Here is a 22,699-nt window from a genome sequence, read left to right as displayed (position 1 = left end):
GTGGGGTTCTGGAGGGAAATCCTCTGCTCATGCAAAGCACAGGGGGTCTGGAGGGAAACACTCTTCTTTGGCAAGGTGGGTGGGGGTCTGGAGGGAAACCCTCTGCTTTAGCAAGTCAGGGAGAGTTTAGAGGGAAACGCTCTGCTCTGACAAGGCAGGGCGGTGCCTGGCGGGATACCCTCTGCTCTGGCAAGGCAGGGGGCAGTCTGGAGGGAAACAGTCTGCTCTGGCAAGGCAGGGGGAGTCTGGAGGAAAACCCTCTGCTCTGACAAGGCAGGCGGGGTCTGGAGGGAAACGCTCTGATTTGGCAATGCAGGGAGAGTCTGGAGGGAAACCCTCTGCTCTGACAAGGCAGGGCGGGGATCTAGAGGGAAACCCTCTGCTCTGACAATGCATGGCGGTGGTCTGGAAGGATCCCCTCTGCTCTGGTAAGGCAGGGGGTTCTGGAGGGAAACCCTCTGCTCCGACAAGGCAGGGGAGCAGGTCTGGAGGGAAACCCTCTGCTCTGGCAAGGCATGGTGGGGGTCTGGAGGAAAACCCTCTGCTCTCACAAGGCAGGCGGGGTCTGGAGGGAAACGCTCTGCTTTAAGAAGTCAGGGAGAATCAAGAGGGAAACGCTCTGCTTTAGCAAGTCAGGGAGAGTCTAGAGGGAAACCCTCTGCTCTGGCAAGGCATTGGGGTCTGGAGGAAAAACCTCTGTTCTGACAAGGCTGGGAGGGTCGGGAGGGAAACCCTCTGTTTTGGTAAGGCAGGGAGAGTCTGGAGGGAAACCACCTGCTCTGACAAGGCAGGGCGGAGGTCTGGAGGGAAACCCTCTGCTCCAATATGGCAGTGGAGGGGGTCTGGAGGGAATCCCTCTGCTTTGGCAAGGCAGGGGGGGTCTGGAGGGAAACCCTCTGCTCTGACAAGGCAGGGCGGGCGTGGAGGGAAACCCTCTGCTCTGACAAGGCAGGAGGGGTGGGGGTCTGGAGGGAAAAACTCTTCTTTGGCAGGGCAGGGGGGGGGTCTGGAGGGAAAACTTATCCAGCCCTGTCCTCCAGACAGTTTCGTCCCTTCACCTGATGAAGGCCGCTTGTGTTGTGGCCGAAACGTCGTGAGAATTTTATTGCGTTATTTTATTTTATCAATTTATTATTTTATTCTCATTCTACGTGACTTTACCGAAAGAACCAAAGAAGAGGAACGGTCTGCTCTGGCAAGGCAGGGAGGGTCTGGAGGAAAACCCTTTGTTTTGGCAAAGCATGGAGAGTCTGGAGGGAAACGCTCTGCTCTGACAAAGCAGGGCGGTGCCTGGAGGGAAACCCTCTGCTTTGGCAAGACAGTGAGGGTCTGGAGGGAAACCGTCTGCTCTGGAAAGGCAGGGTCGGTCTGGAGGGAAACCCCACTGATTTGGCAAGGCAGGGAGGGTCTGGAGGGAAACCCTGTACTCCAATAAGTCAGGTGGAGTCTGGAGGGAATCCCTCTGCTTTGGCAAGGCAGGGGGGGTCTGGAGGGAAACCTTCTGCTCTGGCATGGCAGGGGGGGTCTGGAGGAAAACCCTCTGTTCTGACAAGGCATGGAGGGGGGGTCTGGAGGGAAACCCTCTGGTCTGGCAAGGCAGGCGGTGGGGACTGGAGGGAAACCCTCTGCTCTGGCAAGGCAGAGGGAGTCTGGAGGGAAACCCTCTGCTCTGACAAGGCAGGCGGGTTCTGGAGGGAAACGCTCTGCTTTTTGCAAGTCAGGGAGAGTCTAGAGGGAAACGTTCTGCTCTGACAAGGCAGGGCTGGGCCTGGAGGGAAATCCTCTGCTCTGACAAGTCAGGAGGGGTGGGGGTCTGGAGGGAAACCATCTGATCATGCAAAGCACGGGAATCTGGAGGGAAACCCTCTTCTTTGGCAAGGTAGCGGGGGGGGGGTCTGGAGGGAAAACTTCTCCTCTGATAAGGCAGGGGGGGGGGAGTCTAGATCGAAACCGTCTGTTCTGACAAGGCATGGGGGGTCAGGAGGGAAACCCTCTGCTCTGACAAGGCAGGCGGGGTCTGGAGGTAAACGCTCTGCTTTGGCAAGGCAGGTAGAGTCTGGAGGGAAACCCTCTGCTTTAGCAAGTCAGGGAGAGTTTAGAGGGAAACACTCTGCTCTGACAAGGCAGGGCGGTGTCTTGAGGGAAACCCTCTGCTCTGGCAAGGCAGGGGAGTCTGGAGGAAAACCCTCTGCTCTGACAAGGCAGGCGGGGTCTGGAGGGAAACACCCTGATTTGGCAATGCAGGGAGAGTCTGGAGGGAAACGCTTTGCTTTAGCAGGTCAGAGAGAGTCTAGAGGGAAACGCTTTGCTCTGACAAGGCAGGGCGGGGCCTGGAGGGAAACCCTCTGCTCTGACACGGCAGAGGGGTGGGTGTCATGAGGGAAACCCTCTGATCAGCCAAAGCAGGGGGGTCTGGAGGGAAACCCTCTTCTTTGGCAGGGCAGGGGGGTCTGGAAGGAAAACTTCTCCAGCGCTGTCCTCCAGACAGTCTCGTCCCTTCACCTGATGGAGGGAAACCATCTGATCATGCAAAGCACGGGAATCTGGAGGGAAACCCTCTTCTTTGGCAAGGTAGCGGGGGGGGGGTCTGGAGGGAAAACTTCTCCTCTGATAAGGCAGGGGGGGGGGAGTCTAGATCGAAACCGTCTGTTCTGACAAGGCATGGGGGGTCAGGAGGGAAACCCTCTGCTCTGACAAGGCAGGCGGGGTCTGGAGGTAAACGCTCTGCTTTGGCAAGGCAGGTAGAGTCTGGAGGGAAACCCTCTGCTTTAGCAAGTCAGGGAGAGTTTAGAGGGAAACGCTCTGCTCTGACAAGGCAGGGCGGTGTCTTGAGGGAAACCCTCTGCTCTGGCAAGGCAGGGGAGTCTGGAGGAAAACCCTCTGCTCTGACAAGGCAGGCGGGGTCTGGAGGGAAACACCCTGATTTGGCAATGCAGGGAGAGTCTGGAGGGAAACGCTTTGCTTTAGCAGGTCAGAGAGAGTCTAGAGGGAAACGCTTTGCTCTGACAAGGCAGGGCGGGGCCTGGAGGGAAACCCTCTGCTCTGACACGGCAGAGGGGTGGGTGTCATAAGGGAAACCCTCTGATCAGCCAAAGCAGGGGGGTCTGGAGGGAAACCCTCTTCTTTGGCAGGGCAGGGCGGTCTGGAAGGAAAACTTCTCCAGCGCTGTCCTCCAGACAGTCTCGTCCCTTCACCTGATGAAGGCCGCTTGTGTTGTGACCGAAACGTCGTGAGAATTTTATTGCCTTATTTTATTTTATCAATTTATTATTTTATTCTCATTCTACGTGACTTTACCGAAAGGATCAAAGAAGAGGAACGGTCTGCTCTGGCAAGGCAGGGAGGGTCTGTAGGAAAACCCTTTGTTTTGGCAAAGCATAGAGAGTCTGGAGGGAAACGCTCTGCTCTGACAAAGCAGGGCGGTGCCTGGAGGGAAACCCTCTGCTTTGGCAAGGCAGTGAGGGTCTGGAGGGAAACCCTCTGTTTTGGAAAGGCAGGGCGGGGGTCTGGAGGGAAACCCTCTGCTCCAATAAGGCAGAGGAAGGGGTATGGAGGGAAACCCTCTGCTCTGGCAAGGCAGGGTGGTCTGGAGGGAAACCCCCTGCTCTGATTAGGCAGTGGGGGGGGGGGGGGGCGGTCTGGAGGGAAACCGTCTGCTCTGGAAAGGCAGGTTCGGTCTGGAGGGAAACCCCACTGCTTTGGCAAGGCAGGGAGGGTCTGGAGGGAAACCCTGTACTCCAACAAGTCAGGGGGAGTCTGGAGGGAATCCCTCTGCTTTGCCAAGGCAGGGGGGGGGGTCTGGAGGGAAACCCTCTGCTCTGGCAAGGCAGAGTGAGTCTGATGGGAAACCATCTGCTGTTACAAGGCTAGCGGGGTCTGGAGGGAAACGCTCTGCTTTTTGCAAGTCAGGGAGAGTCTAGAGGGAAACGTTCTGCTCTGACAAGGCAGGGCAGCGCCTGGAGGGAAATCCTCTGCTCTGACAAGTCAGGAGGGGTGGGGGTCTGGAGGGAAACCCTCTGCTCATGTAAGCACAGGGGGTCTGGAGGGAAACCCTCTTCTTTGGCAAGGTAGGGGGGGTCTGGAGGGAAACACTCTGCTCTGGCAAGGCAAGGGGAGTCTGGTGGAAAACGCTCTGCTTTGACAAGGCAGGCGGGGTCTGGAGGGAAACGCTCTGCTTTAGCAAGTCAGAGAGAGTCTACATGGAAACGCTCTGCTCTGACAAGGCAGGGCGGGGCCTGGAGGGAAACCCTCTGCTCTGACAAGGCAGAGGGGTGGGGGTCAGGAGGGAAACCTTCTTCTTTGGCAGGGCAGGGGGTGTCTAGAGGGAAAACTTCTCCAGCGCTGTCCTCCAGACAGTCTCGTCACTTCACCTGATGAAGGCCGCTTGTGTTGTGGCCGAAACGTCGTGAGCATTTTATTGCCTTATTTTATTTTATCAATTTATTATTTTATTCTCATTCTACGTGACTTTACCGAAAGAACCAAAGAAGACGAACGGTCTGCTCTGGCAAGGCAGGGAGGGTCTGGAGGAAAACCCTTTGTTTTGGCAAAGCATGGAGAGTCTGGAGGGAAACGCTCTGCTCTGACAAGGCAGGGTGGTGCCTGGAGGGAAACCCTCTGCTTTGGCAAGGCAGGGAGGGTCTGGAGAGAAACCCTCTGTTTTGGAAAGGCAGGGAGAGTCTGGAGGGAAACCGTCTGCTCTGACAAGGCAAGGCAGGGGTCTGGAGGGAAACCGTCTGCTACAATAAGGCAGAGGAAGGGGTATGGAGGGAAACCCTCTGCTCTGGCAAGGCAGGGTGGTCTGGAGAGAAACCCCCTGCTCTGATGAGGCAGGGGGAGGCGGTCTGGAGGGAAACCGTCTGCTCTGGAAAGGCGGGGTCGGTCTCGAGGGAAACCCCACTGCTTTGGCAAGACAGGGAGGGTCTGGAGGGAAACCGTCTGTTCCAATAAGTCAGGGGGGGTCTGGAGGGAATCCCTCTGCTTTGGCAAGGCAGGGGGGTCTGGAGGGAAACCTTCTGCTCTGGCATGGCATTGGGGTTCTGCAGGAAAACACTCTGTTCTGACAAGGCATGGGGGGGTCTGGAGGGAAACCCTATGGTCCGGCAAGGCAGGGGGGGTCTGGAAGGAAACCCTCTGCTCTGACAAGTCAGTAGGGGTGGGGGACTGGAGGGAAACCCTCTGCTCATGCAAAGCACGGGGGATCCGGAGGGAAACCCTCTTCTTTGGCAAGGTAGGGGGGGGGGTCTGGAGGGAAAACTTCTCCTCTGACAAGGCAGGGCGGGGGGAGTCTAGATCGAAACCGTCTGTTCTGACAAGGCAGGGGGGGTCGGGAGGGAAACCCTATGTTCTGACAAGGCAGGTGGGGTCTGGAGGGAAACGCTCTGCTTTGACAAGGCAGGTAGAGTCTGGAGGGAAACCCTCTGCTCTGACAAGGCAGGGCGGGGATCTAGAGGGAAACCCTCTGCTCTGACAATGCATGGCGGTGGTCTGGAAGGATCCCCTCTGCTCTGGTAAGGCAGGGGGTTCTGGAGGGAAACCCTCTGCTCCGACAAGGCAGGGGAGCAGGTCTGGAGGGAAACCCTCTGCTCTGGCAAGGCATGGTGGGGGTCTGGAGGAAAACCCTCTGCTCTCACAAGGCAGGCGGGGTCTGGAGGGAAACGCTCTGCTTTAAGAAGTCAGGGAGAATCAAGAGGGAAACGCTCTGCTTTAGCAAGTCAGGGAGAGTCTAGAGGGAAACCCTCTGCTCTGGCAAGGCATTGGGGTCTGGAGGAAAAACCTCTGTTCTGACAAGGCTGGGAGGGTCGGGAGGGAAACCCTCTGTTTTGGTAAGGCAGGGAGAGTCTGGAGGGAAACCACCTGCTCTGACAAGGCAGGGCGGAGGTCTGGAGGGAAACCCTCTGCTCCAATATGGCAGTGGAGGGGGTCTGGAGGGAATCCCTCTGCTTTGGCAAGGCAGGGGGGGTCTGGAGGGAAACCCTCTGCTCTGACAAGGCAGGGCGGGCGTGGAGGGAAACCCTCTGCTCTGACAAGGCAGGAGGGGTGGGGGTCTGGAGGGAAAAACTCTTCTTTGGCAGGGCAGGGGGGGGTCTGGAGGGAAAACTTATCCAGCCCTGTCCTCCAGACAGTTTCGTCCCTTCACCTGATGAAGGCCGCTTGTGTTGTGGCCGAAACGTCGTGAGAATTTTATTGCGTTATTTTATTTTATCAATTTATTATTTTATTCTCATTCTACGTGACTTTACCGAAAGAACCAAAGAAGAGGAACGGTCTGCTCTGGCAAGGCAGGGAGGGTCTGGAGGAAAACCCTTTGTTTTGGCAAAGCATGGAGAGTCTGGAGGGAAACGCTCTGCTCTGACAAAGCAGGGCGGTGCCTGGAGGGAAACCCTCTGCTTTGGCAAGACAGTGAGGGTCTGGAGGGAAACCGTCTGCTCTGGAAAGGCAGGGTCGGTCTGGAGGGAAACCCCACTGATTTGGCAAGGCAGGGAGGGTCTGGAGGGAAACCCTGTACTCCAATAAGTCAGGTGGAGTCTGGAGGGAATCCCTCTGCTTTGGCAAGGCAGGGGGGGTCTGGAGGGAAACCTTCTGCTCTGGCATGGCAGGGGGGGTCTGGAGGAAAACCCTCTGTTCTGACAAGGCATGGAGGGGGGGTCTGGAGGGAAACCCTCTGGTCTGGCAAGGCAGGCGGTGGGGACTGGAGGGAAACCCTCTGCTCTGGCAAGGCAGAGGGAGTCTGGAGGGAAACCCTCTGCTCTGACAAGGCAGGCGGGTTCTGGAGGGAAACGCTCTGCTTTTTGCAAGTCAGGGAGAGTCTAGAGGGAAACGTTCTGCTCTGACAAGGCAGGGCTGGGCCTGGAGGGAAATCCTCTGCTCTGACAAGTCAGGAGGGGTGGGGGTCTGGAGGGAAACCATCTGATCATGCAAAGCACGGGAATCTGGAGGGAAACCCTCTTCTTTGGCAAGGTAGCGGGGGGGGGGTCTGGAGGGAAAACTTCTCCTCTGATAAGGCAGGGGGGGGGGAGTCTAGATCGAAACCGTCTGTTCTGACAAGGCATGGGGGGTCAGGAGGGAAACCCTCTGCTCTGACAAGGCAGGCGGGGTCTGGAGGTAAACGCTCTGCTTTGGCAAGGCAGGTAGAGTCTGGAGGGAAACCCTCTGCTTTAGCAAGTCAGGGAGAGTTTAGAGGGAAACACTCTGCTCTGACAAGGCAGGGCGGTGTCTTGAGGGAAACCCTCTGCTCTGGCAAGGCAGGGGAGTCTGGAGGAAAACCCTCTGCTCTGACAAGGCAGGCGGGGTCTGGAGGGAAACACCCTGATTTGGCAATGCAGGGAGAGTCTGGAGGGAAACGCTTTGCTTTAGCAGGTCAGAGAGAGTCTAGAGGGAAACGCTTTGCTCTGACAAGGCAGGGCGGGGCCTGGAGGGAAACCCTCTGCTCTGACACGGCAGAGGGGTGGGTGTCATGAGGGAAACCCTCTGATCAGCCAAAGCAGGGGGGTCTGGAGGGAAACCCTCTTCTTTGGCAGGGCAGGGGGGTCTGGAAGGAAAACTTCTCCAGCGCTGTCCTCCAGACAGTCTCGTCCCTTCACCTGATGGAGGGAAACCATCTGATCATGCAAAGCACGGGAATCTGGAGGGAAACCCTCTTCTTTGGCAAGGTAGCGGGGGGGGGGTCTGGAGGGAAAACTTCTCCTCTGATAAGGCAGGGGGGGGGGAGTCTAGATCGAAACCGTCTGTTCTGACAAGGCATGGGGGGTCAGGAGGGAAACCCTCTGCTCTGACAAGGCAGGCGGGGTCTGGAGGTAAACGCTCTGCTTTGGCAAGGCAGGTAGAGTCTGGAGGGAAACCCTCTGCTTTAGCAAGTCAGGGAGAGTTTAGAGGGAAACGCTCTGCTCTGACAAGGCAGGGCGGTGTCTTGAGGGAAACCCTCTGCTCTGGCAAGGCAGGGGAGTCTGGAGGAAAACCCTCTGCTCTGACAAGGCAGGCGGGGTCTGGAGGGAAACACCCTGATTTGGCAATGCAGGGAGAGTCTGGAGGGAAACGCTTTGCTTTAGCAGGTCAGAGAGAGTCTAGAGGGAAACGCTTTGCTCTGACAAGGCAGGGCGGGGCCTGGAGGGAAACCCTCTGCTCTGACACGGCAGAGGGGTGGGTGTCATAAGGGAAACCCTCTGATCAGCCAAAGCAGGGGGGTCTGGAGGGAAACCCTCTTCTTTGGCAGGGCAGGGCGGTCTGGAAGGAAAACTTCTCCAGCGCTGTCCTCCAGACAGTCTCGTCCCTTCACCTGATGAAGGCCGCTTGTGTTGTGACCGAAACGTCGTGAGAATTTTATTGCCTTATTTTATTTTATCAATTTATTATTTTATTCTCATTCTACGTGACTTTACCGAAAGGATCAAAGAAGAGGAACGGTCTGCTCTGGCAAGGCAGGGAGGGTCTGTAGGAAAACCCTTTGTTTTGGCAAAGCATAGAGAGTCTGGAGGGAAACGCTCTGCTCTGACAAAGCAGGGCGGTGCCTGGAGGGAAACCCTCTGCTTTGGCAAGGCAGTGAGGGTCTGGAGGGAAACCCTCTGTTTTGGAAAGGCAGGGCGGGGGTCTGGAGGGAAACCCTCTGCTCCAATAAGGCAGAGGAAGGGGTATGGAGGGAAACCCTCTGCTCTGGCAAGGCAGGGTGGTCTGGAGGGAAACCCCCTGCTCTGATTAGGCAGTGGGGGGGGGGGGGGCGGTCTGGAGGGAAACCGTCTGCTCTGGAAAGGCAGGTTCGGTCTGGAGGGAAACCCCACTGCTTTGGCAAGGCAGGGAGGGTCTGGAGGGAAACCCTGTACTCCAACAAGTCAGGGGGAGTCTGGAGGGAATCCCTCTGCTTTGCCAAGGCAGGGGGGGGGGTCTGGAGGGAAACCCTCTGCTCTGGCAAGGCAGAGTGAGTCTGATGGGAAACCATCTGCTGTTACAAGGCTAGCGGGGTCTGGAGGGAAACGCTCTGCTTTTTGCAAGTCAGGGAGAGTCTAGAGGGAAACGTTCTGCTCTGACAAGGCAGGGCAGCGCCTGGAGGGAAATCCTCTGCTCTGACAAGTCAGGAGGGGTGGGGGTCTGGAGGGAAACCCTCTGCTCATGTAAGCACAGGGGGTCTGGAGGGAAACCCTCTTCTTTGGCAAGGTAGGGGGGGTCTGGAGGGAAACACTCTGCTCTGGCAAGGCAAGGGGAGTCTGGTGGAAAACGCTCTGCTTTGACAAGGCAGGCGGGGTCTGGAGGGAAACGCTCTGCTTTAGCAAGTCAGAGAGAGTCTACATGGAAACGCTCTGCTCTGACAAGGCAGGGCGGGGCCTGGAGGGAAACCCTCTGCTCTGACAAGGCAGAGGGGTGGGGGTCAGGAGGGAAACCTTCTTCTTTGGCAGGGCAGGGGGTGTCTAGAGGGAAAACTTCTCCAGCGCTGTCCTCCAGACAGTCTCGTCACTTCACCTGATGAAGGCCGCTTGTGTTGTGGCCGAAACGTCGTGAGCATTTTATTGCCTTATTTTATTTTATCAATTTATTATTTTATTCTCATTCTACGTGACTTTACCGAAAGAACCAAAGAAGACGAACGGTCTGCTCTGGCAAGGCAGGGAGGGTCTGGAGGAAAACCCTTTGTTTTGGCAAAGCATGGAGAGTCTGGAGGGAAACGCTCTGCTCTGACAAGGCAGGGTGGTGCCTGGAGGGAAACCCTCTGCTTTGGCAAGGCAGGGAGGGTCTGGAGAGAAACCCTCTGTTTTGGAAAGGCAGGGAGAGTCTGGAGGGAAACCGTCTGCTCTGACAAGGCAAGGCAGGGGTCTGGAGGGAAACCGTCTGCTACAATAAGGCAGAGGAAGGGGTATGGAGGGAAACCCTCTGCTCTGGCAAGGCAGGGTGGTCTGGAGAGAAACCCCCTGCTCTGATGAGGCAGGGGGAGGCGGTCTGGAGGGAAACCGTCTGCTCTGGAAAGGCGGGGTCGGTCTCGAGGGAAACCCCACTGCTTTGGCAAGACAGGGAGGGTCTGGAGGGAAACCGTCTGTTCCAATAAGTCAGGGGGGGTCTGGAGGGAATCCCTCTGCTTTGGCAAGGCAGGGGGGTCTGGAGGGAAACCTTCTGCTCTGGCATGGCATTGGGGTTCTGCAGGAAAACACTCTGTTCTGACAAGGCATGGGGGGGTCTGGAGGGAAACCCTATGGTCCGGCAAGGCAGGGGGGGTCTGGAAGGAAACCCTCTGCTCTGACAAGTCAGTAGGGGTGGGGGACTGGAGGGAAACCCTCTGCTCATGCAAAGCACGGGGGATCCGGAGGGAAACCCTCTTCTTTGGCAAGGTAGGGGGGGGGGTCTGGAGGGAAAACTTCTCCTCTGACAAGGCAGGGCGGGGGGAGTCTAGATCGAAACCGTCTGTTCTGACAAGGCAGGGGGGGTCGGGAGGGAAACCCTATGTTCTGACAAGGCAGGTGGGGTCTGGAGGGAAACGCTCTGCTTTGACAAGGCAGGTAGAGTCTGGAGGGAAACCCTCTGCTTTAGCAAGTCAGGGAGAGTTTAGAGGGAAACGCTCTGCTCTGACAAGGCAGGGCGGTGCCTGGAGGGAAACCCTCTGCTCTGGCAAGGCAGGGGGGGTCTGGAGGGAAACACTCTGCTCTGGCAAGGCGAGGGGAGTCTGGAGGAAAACCCTCTTCTTTAGCAAGTCAGAGAGAGTCTAGAGGGAAACGCTCTGCTCTGACAACGCAGGGCGGGGATCTAGAGGGAAAGCCTCTGCTCTGACAATGCATGGCGGGAGTCTGGAGGGATCCCCTCTGCTCTGGTAAGGCAGGGGGTTCTGGAGGGAAACCCTCTGCTACGACAAGGCAGGGGAGCAGGTCTGGAGGGAAACCCTCTGCTCTGGCAAGGCAGGGTGGGGGTCTGGAGGGAAACCCTCTGCTCTGACAAGGCAGGCGGGGTCTGGAGGGAAACGCTCTGCTTTAACAAGTCAGGGAGAGTCTAGAGGGAAACGCTCTGCTCTGAGAAGGCAGGATGGGTGGGGGTCTGGAGGAAAACCCTCTGTTTTAGCAAGTCACGGAGAATCTAGAGGGAAACCCTCTGCTCTGGCAAGGCATGGGGGTCTGGAGGAAAACCCTCTGTTCTGACAAGGCAGGGAGGGTATGGAGGGAAACCTTCTGTTTTTGCAAGGAAGGGAGAGTCTGGAGGGAAACCGTCTGCTCTGACAAGGCAGGGCGGGGGTCTGGAGGGAAACCCTCTGCTCCAATAAGGCAGGGGAGGGGGTCTGGAGGGAAACCCTCTGCTTTGGCAAGGCAGGGGGGGTCTGGAGGGAAACCATCTGCTCTGGCAATGCAGGGCGGGTCTCGAGGAAAACCCTCTGTTCTGACAAGGCACGGCACGTCTTAGGGGAATCCTCTGCTCTGGCAAGGCAGGGGGGGGTCTGGAGGGAAACCCTCTGCTCTGACAAGGCAGAGGGGTGGGCGTCAGGAGGGAAACCCTCTGCTCAGCCAAAGCAGGGGGGTCTGGAGGGAAACCCTCTTCTTTGGCAGGGCAGGGGGTGTCTAGAGGGAAAACTTCTCCAGCGCTGTCCTCCAGACAGTCTCGTCACTTCACCTGATGAAGGCCGCTTGTGTTGTGGCCGAAACGTCGTGAGAATTTTATTGTGTTATTTTATTTTATCAATTTATTATTTTATTCTCATTCTACGTGACTTTACCGATAGAACGAAAGAAGAGGAACCGTCTGCTCTGGCAAGGCAGGGAGGGTCTGGAGGAAAACCCTTTGTTTTGGCAAAGCATGGAGAGTCTGGAGGGAAACGCTCTGCTCTGACAAGGCAGGGTGGTGCCTGGAGGGAAACCCTCTGCTTTGGCAAGGCAGGGAGGGTCTGGAGAGAAACCCTCTGTTTTGGAAAGGCAGGGAGAGCCTGGAGGGAAACCGTCTGCTCTGACAAGGCAAGGCGGGGGTCTGGAGGGAAACCCTCTGCTACACTAAGGCAGAGGAAGGGGTATGGAGGGAAACCCTCTGCTCTGGCAAGGCAGGGTGGTCTGGAGGGAAACCCCCTGCTCTGATGAGGCAGGGGGAGGCGGTCTGGAGGGAAACCGTCTGCTCTGGAAAGGCGCGGTCGGTCTGGAGGGAAACCCCACTGCTTTGGCAAGACAGGGAGGGTCTGGAGGGAAACCGTCTGGTCCAATAAGTCAGGGGGGGGTCTGGAGGGAATCCCTCTGCTTTGGCAAGGCAGGGTGGTCTGGAGGGAAACCTTCTGCTCTGGCATGGCATTGGGGTTCTGCAGGAAAACACTCTGTTCTGACAAGGCATGGGGGGGTCTGGAGGGAAACCCTCTGGTCCGGCAAGGCAGGGGGGGGGTCTGGAGGGAAACCCTCTGCTCTGACAAGGCAGGCGGGGTTTGGAGGGAAACGCTCTTTTTTAGCAAGTCAGGGAGAGGCTAGAGGGAAACATTCTGCTCTGACAAGGCAGGGCAGGGCCTGGAGGAAAACCCTCTGCTCTGACAAGTCAGTAGGGGTGGGGGACTGGAGGGAAACCCTCTGCTCATGCAAAGCACGGGGGATCTGGAGGGAAACCCTCTTCTTTGGCAAGGTAGGGGGGCGGGACTGGAGGGAAAACTTCTCCTCTGACAAGGCAGTGCAGGGGGAGTCTAGATCGAAACCGTCTGTTCTGACAAGGCAGGGGGGGTCGGGAGGGAAACCCTATGTTCTGACAAGGCAGGTGGGGTCTGGAGGGAAACGCTCTGCTTTGACAAGGCAGGTAGAGTCTGGAGGGAAACCCTCTGCTTTAGCAAGTCAGGGAGAGTTTAGAGGGAAACGCTCTGCTCTGACAAGGCAGGGCGGTGCCTGGAGGGAAACCCTCTGCTCTGGCAAGGCAGGGGGGTCTGGAGGGAAACACTCTGCTCTGGCAAGGCGAGGGGAGTCTGGAGGAAAACCCTCTTCTTTAGCAAGTCAGAGAGAGTCTAGAGGGAAACGCTCTGCTCTGACAACGCAGGGCAGGGATCTAGAGGGAAACCCTCTGCTCTGACAATGCATGGCGGGAGTCTGGAGGGATCCCCTCTGCTCTGGTAAGGCAGGGGGTTCTGGAGGGAAACCCTCTGCTACGACAAGGCAGGGGAGCAGGTCTGGAGGGAAACCCTCTGCTCTGGAAAGGCAGGGTGGGGGTCTGGAGGGAAACCCTCTGCTCTGACAAGGCAGGCGGGGTCTGGAGGGAAACGCTCTGCTTTAACAAGTCAGGGAGAGTCTAGAGGGAAAAGCTCTGCTCTGAGAAGGCAGGAGGGGTGGGGGTCTGGAGGAAAACCCTCTGTTTTAGCAAGTCACGGAGAATCTAGAGGGAAACCCTCTGCTCTGGCAAGGCATGGGGGTCTGGAGGAAAACCCTCTGTTCCTGACAAGGCAGGGAGGGTATGGAGGGAAACCTTCTGTTTTTGCAAGGAAGGGAGAGTCTGGAGGGAAACCGTCTGCTCTGACAAGGCAGGGCGGGGGTCTGGAGGGAAACCCTCTGCTCCAATAAGGCAGGGGAGGGGGTCTGGAGGGAAACCCTCTGCTTTGGCAAGGCAGGGGGGGTCTGGAGGGAAACCATCTGCTCTGGCAAGGCAGGGCGGGTCTCGAGGAAAACCCTCTGTTCTGACAAGGCACGGCACATCTTAGGGGAATCCTCTGCTCTGGCAAGGCAGGGGGGGGTCTGGAGGGAAACCCTCTGCTCTGACAAGGCAGAGGGGTGGGCGTCAGGAGGGAAACCCTCTGCTCAGCCAAAGCAGGGGGGTCTGGAGGGAAACCCTCTTCTTTGGCAGGGCAGGGGGTGTCTAGAGGGAAAACTTCTCCAGCGCTGTCCTCCAGACAGTCTCGTCACTTCACCTGATGAAGGCCGCTTGTGTTGTGGCCGAAACGTCGTGAGAATTTTATTGTGTTATTTTATTTTATCAATTTATTATTTTATTCTCATTCTACGTGACTTTACCGATAGAACGAAAGAAGAGGAACCGTCTGCTCTGGCAAGGCAGGGAGGGTCTGGAGGAAAACCCTTTGTTTTGGCAAAGCATGGAGAGTCTGGAGGGAAACGCTCTGCTCTGACAAGGCAGGGTGGTGCCTGGAGGGAAACCCTCTGCTTTGGCAAGGCAGGGAGGGTCTGGAGAGAAACCCTCTGTTTTGGAAAGGCAGGGAGAGCCTGGAGGGAAACCGTCTGCTCTGACAAGGCAAGGCGGGGGTCTGGAGGGAAACCCTCTGCTACACTAAGGCAGAGGAAGGGGTATGGAGGGAAACCCTCTGCTCTGGCAAGGCAGGGTGGTCTGGAGGGAAACCCCCTGCTCTGATGAGGCAGGGGGAGGCGGTCTGGAGGGAAACCGTCTGCTCTGGAAAGGCGCGGTCGGTCTGGAGGGAAACCCCACTGCTTTGGCAAGACAGGGAGGGTCTGGAGGGAAACCGTCTGGTCCAATAAGTCAGGGGGGGGTCTGGAGGGAATCCCTCTGCTTTGGCAAGGCAGGGTGGTCTGGAGGGAAACCTTCTGCTCTGGCATGGCATTGGGGTTCTGCAGGAAAACACTCTGTTCTGACAAGGCATGGGGGGGTCTGGAGGGAAACCCTCTGGTCCGGCAAGGCAGGGGGGGGGTCTGGAGGGAAACCCTCTGCTCTGACAAGGCAGGCGGGGTTTGGAGGGAAACGCTCTTTTTTAGCAAGTCAGGGAGAGGCTAGAGGGAAACATTCTGCTCTGACAAGGCAGGGCAGGGCCTGGAGGAAAACCCTCTGCTCTGACAAGTCAGTAGGGGTGGGGGACTGGAGGGAAACCCTCTGCTCATGCAAAGCACGGGGGATCTGGAGGGAAACCCTCTTCTTTGGCAAGGTAGGGGGGCGGGACTGGAGGGAAAACTTCTCCTCTGACAAGGCAGGGCAGGGGGAGTCTAGATCGAAACCGTCTGTTCTGACAAGGCAGGGGGGGTCGGGAGGGAAACCCTATGTTCTGACAAGGCAGGTGGGGTCTGGAGGGAAACGCTCTGCTTTGACAAGGCAGGTAGAGTCTGGAGGGAAACCCTCTGCTTTAGCAAGTCAGGGAGAGTTTAGAGGGAAACGCTCTGCTCTGACAAGGCAGGGCGGTGCCTGGAGGGAAACCCTCTGCTCTGGCAAGGCAGGGGGGGTCTGGAGGGAAACACTCTGCTCTGGCAAGGCGAGGGGAGTCTGGAGGAAAACCCTCTTCTTTAGCAAGTCAGAGAGAGTCTAGAGGGAAACGCTCTGCTCTGACAACGCAGGGCAGGGATCTAGAGGGAAACCCTCTGCTCTGACAATGGATGGCGGGAGTCTGGAGGGATCCCCTCTGCTCTGGTAAGGCAGGGGGTTCTGGAGGGAAACCCTCTGCAACGACAAGGCAGGGGAGCAGGTCTGGAGGGAAACCCTCTGCTCTGGAAAGGCAGGGTGGGGGTCTGGAGGGAAACCCTCTGCTCTGACAAGGCAGGCGGGGTCTGGAGGGAAACGCTCTGCTTTAACAAGTCAGGGAGAGTCTAGAGGGAAAAGCTCTGCTCTGAGAAGGCAGGAGGGGTGGGGGTCTGGAGGAAAACCCTCTGTTTTAGCAAGTCACGGAGAATCTAGAGGGAAACCCTATGCTCTGGCAAGGCATGGGGGTCTGGAGGAAAACCCTCTGTTCCTGACAAGGCAGAGAGGGTATGGAGGGAAACCTTCTGTTTTTGCAAGGAAGGGAGAGTCTGGAGGGAAACCGTCTGCTCTGACAAGGCAGGGCGGGGGTCTGAAGGGAAACCCTCTGCTCCAATAAGGCAGGGGAGGGGGTCTGGAGGGAAACCCTCTGCTTTGGCAAGGCAGGGGGGGTCTGGAGGGAAACCATCTGCTCTGGCAAGGCAGGGCGGGTCTCGAGGAAAACCCTCTGTTCTGATAAGGCACGGCACGTCTTAGGGGAATCCTCTGCTCTGGCAAGGCAGGGGGGGGTCTGGAGGGAAACCCTCTGCTCTGACAAGGCAGGGCGGGGCATGGAGGGAAACCCTCTGCTCTGACAAAGCAGGAGGGGTGGGGGTCTGGAGGGAAAACCTCTTCTTTGGCAGGGCAGGGGGGGTCTGGAGGGAAAACTTCTCCAGCGCTGTCCTCCAGATAGTCTCGTCCCTTCACCTGATGAAGGCCGCTTGTGTTCTGGCCGAAACGTCGTGACAATTTTATTGTGTTATTTTATTTTATCAATTCATTATTTTATTCTCATTCTACGTGACTTTACCGAAAGGACCAAAGAAGAGGAACCGTCTGCTCTGGCAAGGCAGGGGGGTCTAGAGGGAAACACTCTGCTCTGGAAAGGCAGGGGGAGTCCGAAGGGAAACCCTCTGATATGACAAGGCAGGCGGGGTCTGGAGGGAAACGCTCTGCTTTAACAAGTCAGGGAGAGTCTAGAGGGAAACGCTCTGCTCTGACAAGGCAGGGCAGGGCCTGGAGGGAAACCCTCTGCTCTGACAAAGCAGGAGGGGTGGGCGTCTGCAGGGAAACCCTCTGCTCAGCCAAAGCAGGGGGGGGGGGGTCTGGAGGGAAACCCTCTTCTTTGGCAGGGCAGGGGTGGTCTGGAGGGAAAACTTCTCCTGCTCTGTCCTCCAGACAGTCTCATCCCTTCACCTTATGAAGGCCGCTTGTGTTGTGGCCGAAACGTCGTGAGAATTTTATTGTGTTATTTTATTTTATCAATTTATTATTTTATTCTCATTCTATGTGACTTTACTGAAAGAATCAAAGATGAGGAACCATCTGCTTTGGCAAGGCAGGGAGGGTCTGGAGGGAAACCGTTTGCTCTGACAAGGCAGGGCGGGGGTCTGGTGGGAAACCCTCTGTTCCAATAATGCAGAGGAAGGGGTATGGAGGGAAACCCTCTGCTCTGGCAAGGCAGGGGGGTCTGGAGGGAAACCCCCTGCTCTGATGAGGCAGGGGTGGGCGGTCTGGAGGGAAACCGTCTGCTCTGGAAAGGCAGGGTCGGTCTGGAGGGAAACCCTCTGCTTTGGCAAGGCAGGGAGGGTCTGGAGGGATACCCTCTGCTCCAGTAAGTCAGGTGGGGTCTGGAGGGAATCCATCTGCTTTGGCAAGGCACGGGGGTCTGGAGGGAAACCTTCTGCTCTGGCATGGCAGGGGGGGGGGTGAGTCTGGAGGAAAACCCTCTGTTCTGACAAGGCATGGGGGGGTCTGGAGGGAAACCCTCTGGTCTGGCAAGACAGCGGGGGGGGGGGTCTGGAGGGAAATCCTCTGCTCTGGCAAGGGATGGGGAGTCTGGAGGAAAACCATCTGCTCTGACAAGGCAGGCGGGGTCTGGAGGGAAACGCTCTGCTTTAGCAAGTCAGCGAGAGTCTAGAGGGAAACGTTCTGCTCTGACAAAGCAGGGCAGGGCCTGGAGTGAAACCCTCTGCTCTGACAAGGCAGGAGGGGTGGGGGTCTTTAGGGAAACCCTCTGCTCATGCAAAGCACAGGGGGTCTGGAGGGAAATCCTCTTCTTTGGCAAGGTAGGGGGGGGTCTGGAGGGAAAACTTCTCCTCTGATAAGGTAGGGGGGGGGACTCTAGATCGAAACCCTCTGCTTCTGCAAGGCAGGGGGGGTCTGGAGGAAAACCCTCTGTTCTGACAAGGCAGGGTGGGTCTGGAGGGAAACCCTATGCTGTGACAAGGCAGGCGGGGTCTGGAGGGAAACCCTCTGCTTTAGCAAGTCAGGGAGAGTCTAGAGGGAAACGCTATGCTCTGACAAGGCAGGACTGGGCCTGGAGAGAAACCCTCTGCTTTGGCAAGGAAGGGAGGGTCTTGAGGGAAATCCTCTGTTCCAATAAGGCAGAGGAAGGGGTATGGAGGGAAACCCTCTGATCTGGCAAGGCAGGGGGGTCTGGAGGGAAACCCCCTGCTCTGATGAGGCAGGGGGGGGCGATCTGGAGGGAAACCGTCTGCTCTGGAAAGGCAGGGTCGGTCTGGAGGGAAACCCTCTGCTTTGGCAAGGCAGGGAGAGTCTGGAGGGAAGCCGTTTGCTCTGACAAGGCAGGGCGGGGGTCTGTAGGGAAACCCTCTGTTCCAATAATGCAGAGGAAGGGGTATGGAGGGAAACCCTCTGCTCTGGCAAGGCAGGGGGGTCTGGAGTGAAACCCCCTGCTCTGATGAGGCAGGGGGGGGGCGGTCTGGAGGGATACCGTCTGCTCTGGCAAGGCAGGGGGGGTCTGGAGGAAAACCCTCTATTCTGACAAGGCAGGGGGGGTCTGGAGGAAAACCCTATGCTGTGACAAGGCAGGCGGGGTCTGGAGGGAAACGCTCTGCTTTGGCAAGGCAGGTAGAGTCTGGAGGGAAACCCTCTGCTTTAGCAAGTCAGAGGGAAACGCTATGCTCTGACAAGGCAGGGCGGGGCCTTCAGAGAAACCCTCTGCTTTGGCAAGGCAGGGAGGGTCTGGAGGGAAATCCTCTGTTCCAATAAGGCAGAGGAAGGGGTATGGAGGGAAACCCACTACTCTGGCAAGGCACGGGGGTCTGGAGGGAAACCCCCTGCTCTGATGAGGCAGGGTGGGGGTCTGGAGTGAAACCCTCTGCTCTGACAAGGCAGGAGGGGTGGGGGTCTTTAGGGAAACCCTCTGCTCATGTAAAGCACAGGGGGTCTGGAGGGAAACCCTCTTCTTTGGCAAGGTAGGGGGGGGGGTCTGGAGGGAAAACTTCTCCTCTGATAAGGTAGGGGGGGGACTCTAGATCGAAACCGTCTGCTCTGGCAAGGCAGGTGGGGTCTGGAGGAAAACCCTCTGTTCTGACAAGGCAGGGTGGGTCTGGAGGGAAACCCTATGCTGTGACAAGGCAGGCGGGGTCTGGAGGGAAACCCTCTGCTTTAGCAAGTCAGGGAGAGTCTAGAGGGAAACGCTATGCTCTGACAAGGCAGGGCTGGGCCTGGAGAGAAACCCTCTGCTTTGGCAAGGAAGGGAGGGTCTTGAGGGAAATCCTCTGTTCCAATAAGGCAGAGGAAGGGGTATGGAGGGAAACCCTCTGCTCTGGCAAGGCAGGGGGGTCTGGAGGGAAACCCCCTGCTCTGATGAGGCAGGGGGGGGGCGATCTGGAGGGAATCCGTCTGCTCTGGAAAGGCAGGGTCGGTCTGGAGGGAAACCCTCTGCTTTGGCAAGTCAGGGAGAGTCTAGAGGGAAACGCTATGCTCTGACCAGGCAGGGCTGCGCCTGGAGAGAAACCCTCTGCTTTGGCAAGGAAGGGAGGGTCTTGAGGGAAATCCTCTGTTCCAATAAGGCAGAGGAAGGGGTATGGAGGGAAACCCTCTGATCTGGCAAGGCAGGGGGGTCTGGAGGGAAACCCCCTGCTCTGATGAGGCAAGGGGGGGCGATCTGGAGGGAAACCTTCTGCTCTGGAAAGGCAGGGTCGGTCTGGAGGGAAACCCTCTGCTTTGGCAAGGCAGGGAGAGTTTGGAGGGAAGCCGTTTGCTCTGACAAGGCAGGGCGAAGGTCTGCAGGGAAACCCTCTGTTCCAATAATGCAGAGGAAGGGGTATGGAGGGAAACCCTCTGCTCTGGCAAGGCAGGGGGGTCTGGAGGGAAACCCCCTGCTCTGATGAGGCAGGGGGGGGGCGGTCTGGAGGGATAACGTCTGCTCTGGCAAGGCAGGGGGGGTCTGGAGGAAAACCCTCTATTCTGACAAGGCAGGGGGGGTCTGGAGGAAAACCCTATGCTGTGACAAGGCAGGCGGGGTCTGGAGGGAAACGCTCTGCTTTGGCAAGGCAGGTAGAGTCTGGAGGGAAACCCTCTGCTTTAGCAAGTCAGGGAGAGTCTAGAGGGAAACGCTATGCTCTGACAAGGCAGGGCGGGGCCTTCAGAGAAACCCTCTGCTTTGGCAAGGCAGGGAGGGTCTGGAGGGAAATCCTCTGTTCCAATAAGGCAGAGGAAGGGGTATGGAGGGAAACCCACTACTATGGCAAGGCACGGGGGTCTGGAGGGAAACCCCCTGCTCTGATGAGGCAGGGTGGGGGTCTGGAAGGAAACCCTCTGCTCTGACAAGGCAGGAGGGGTGGGGGTCTTTAGGGAAACCCTCTGCTCATGTAAAGCACAGGGGGTCTGGAGGGAAACCCTCTTCTTTGGCACGGTAGGGGGGGGGTCTGGAGGGAAAACTTCTCCTCTGATAAGGTAGGGGGGGGACTCTAGATCGAAACCGTTTGCTCTGGCAAGGCAGGGTGGGTCTGGAGGAAAACCCTCTGTTCTGACAAGGCAGGGTGGGTCTGGAGGGAAACCCTATGCTGTGACAAGGCAGGCGGGGTCTGGAGGGAAACCCTCTGCTTTAGCAAGTCAGGGAGAGTCTAGAGGGAAACGCTATGCTCTGACAAGGCAGGGCTGGGCCTGGAGAGAAACCCTCTGCTTTGGCAAGGAAGGGAGGGTCTTGAGGGAAATCCTCTGTTCCAATAAGGCAGAGGAAGGGGTATGGAGGGAAACCCTCTGCTCTGGCAAGGCAGGGGGGTCTGGAGGGAAACCCCCTGCTCTGATGAGGCAGGGGGGGGGGGCGATCTGGAGGGAAACCGTCTGCTCTGGAAAGGCAGGGTCGGTCTGGAGGGAAACCCTCTGCTTTGGCAAGGCAGGGAGAGTCTGGAGGGAAGCCGTTTGCTCTGACAAGGCAGTGCGGGGGTCTGCAGGGAAACCCTCTGTTCCAATAATGCAGAGGAAGGGGTATGGAGAGGAAACCCTCTGCTCTGGCAAGGCAGGGGGGTCTGGAGGTAAACCCTCTGCTCTGATGAGGCAGGGGGGGGGGGCGGTCTGGAGGGATACCGTCTGCTCTGGCAAGGCAGGGGGGGTCTGGAGGAAAACCCTCTATTCTGACAAGGCAGGGGGGGGTCTGGAGGAGAACCCTATGCTGTGACAAGGCAGGCGGGGTCTGGAGGGAAACGCTCTGCTTTGGCAAGGCAGGTAGAGTCTGGAGGGAAACCCTCTGCTTTAGCAAGTCAGGGAGAGTCTAGAGGGAAACGCTATGCTCTGACAAGGCAGGGCGGGGCCTTCAGAGAAAACCTCTGCTTTGGCAAGGCAGGGAGGGTCTGGAGGGAAATCCTCTGTTCCAATAAGGCAGAGGAAGGGGTATGGAGGGAAACCCACTACTCTGGCAAGGCACGGGGGTCTGGAAGGAAACCCCCTGCTCTGATGAGGCAGGGGGGGCAGTCTGGAGGGAAACCGTCTGCTCTGGAAAGGCAGGGTCGGTATGGAGGGAAACCCTCTGCTTTGGCAAGGCAGGGAGGGTCTGGAGGGAAACCCTCTGCTCCAATAAGTCAGGGGGGGTCTGGAGGGAATCCCTCTGCTTTGGCAAGGCAGAGGAGGTCTGGAGGGAAACCTTCTGCTCTGGCATGGCAGGTGGTATCTGTAGGAAAACCCTCTGTTCTGACAGGGCATGGGGGGTCTGGAGGGAAACCCTCTGGTCTGGCAAGACAGGGGGTGGGGTCTGGAGGGAAACCCTCTGCTCTGGCAAGGCAGGGGGAGTCTGGAGGAAAACCCTCTGCTCTGACAAGGCAGCGGAGTCTTTAGGGAAACGCTCTGCTTTAGCAAGTCAGCGAGAGTCTAGAGGGAAACGTTCTGCTCTGACAAAGCAGGGCAGGGCCTGGAGTGAAAACCTCTGCTCTGACAAGGCAGGAGGGGTGGGGGTCTGGAGGGAAACCCTCTGCTCATGCAAAGCACAGGGGGTCTGGAGGGAAACCCTCTTCTTTGGCAAGGTAGGGGGGTATGGAGGGAAAACTTCTCCTCTGATAAGGTAAGGGGGGGGACTCTAGATTTAAACCGTCTGCTCTGGCAAGGCAGGGGTGGTCTGGAGGAAAACCCTCTGTTCTGACAAGGCAGGGGGGGGGTCTGGAGAGAAACTCTCTGCTCTGACAAGGCAGGCGGGGTCTGGAGGGAAACGCTCTGCTTTAGCACGTCAGGGAGAGTCTAGAGGGAAACGCTATGCTCTGACAAGGCAGGGCGGGGCCTGGAGAGAAACCCTCTGCTTTGGCAAGGCAGGGAGTGTCTGGAGGGAAACCCTCTGTTTTGGCAAGGCAGGGAGTGTCTGGAGGGAAACCCTCTGTTTTGGCAACGCAGGGAGAGTCTGGAGGGAAACCGTCTGCTCTGACAAGGCAGGGCGGGAGTCTGGAGGGAAACCTTCTGCTCCAATAAGGCAGGGGAGGGGGTCTGGAGGGAAATCCTCTGCTTTGGCAAGGCAGGGGGGGTCTGGATGGAAACCATCTGGTCTGACAAGGCAGGGGGGGTCTCGAGGAAAACCCTCTGTTCTGACAAGGCACGGTGCATCTTAGGGAAATCCTCTGCTCTGGCAAGGCAGAGGAGGGGGGTCTGGAGGGAAACCCTCTGCTCTGGCAAGGCAGGCGAGGTCTGGAGGGAAACGCTCTGCTTTAGCAAGTCAGCAAGAGTCTAGAGGGAAACGTTCTGCTCTGACAAAGCAGGGCAGGGCCTGGAGTGAAACCCTCTGCTCTGACAAGGCAGGAGGGGAGTGGGTCTGGAGGGAAACCCTCTGCTCATGCAAAGCACAGGGGGTCTGGAAGGAAACCCTCCTCTTTGGCAAGGTAGGGGGGTATGGAGGGAAAACTTCTCCTCTGATAAGGTAGGGGAGGGGACTCTAGATTGAAACCGTCTGCTCTGGCAAGGCAGGGGGGGTCTGGAGGAAAACCCTCTGTTCTGACAAGGCAGGGGGGGGGTCTGGAGAGAAACTCTCTGCTCTGACAAGGCAGCCGGGGTCTGGAGGGAAACGCTCTGCTTTGGCAAGGCAGGTAGAGTCTGGAGGGAAACCCTCTGC

Source organism: Petromyzon marinus, chromosome 32 (genome assembly GCF_048934315.1).
Source record: "Petromyzon marinus isolate PM22_M1 ecotype Great Lakes invasive population chromosome 32, UKy_Petmar_22M1.pri1.0, whole genome shotgun sequence".
Classification (NCBI taxonomy): Eukaryota; Metazoa; Chordata; class Hyperoartia; order Petromyzontiformes; family Petromyzontidae; genus Petromyzon; species Petromyzon marinus.
This window is presented reverse-complemented; position numbering follows the sequence as displayed.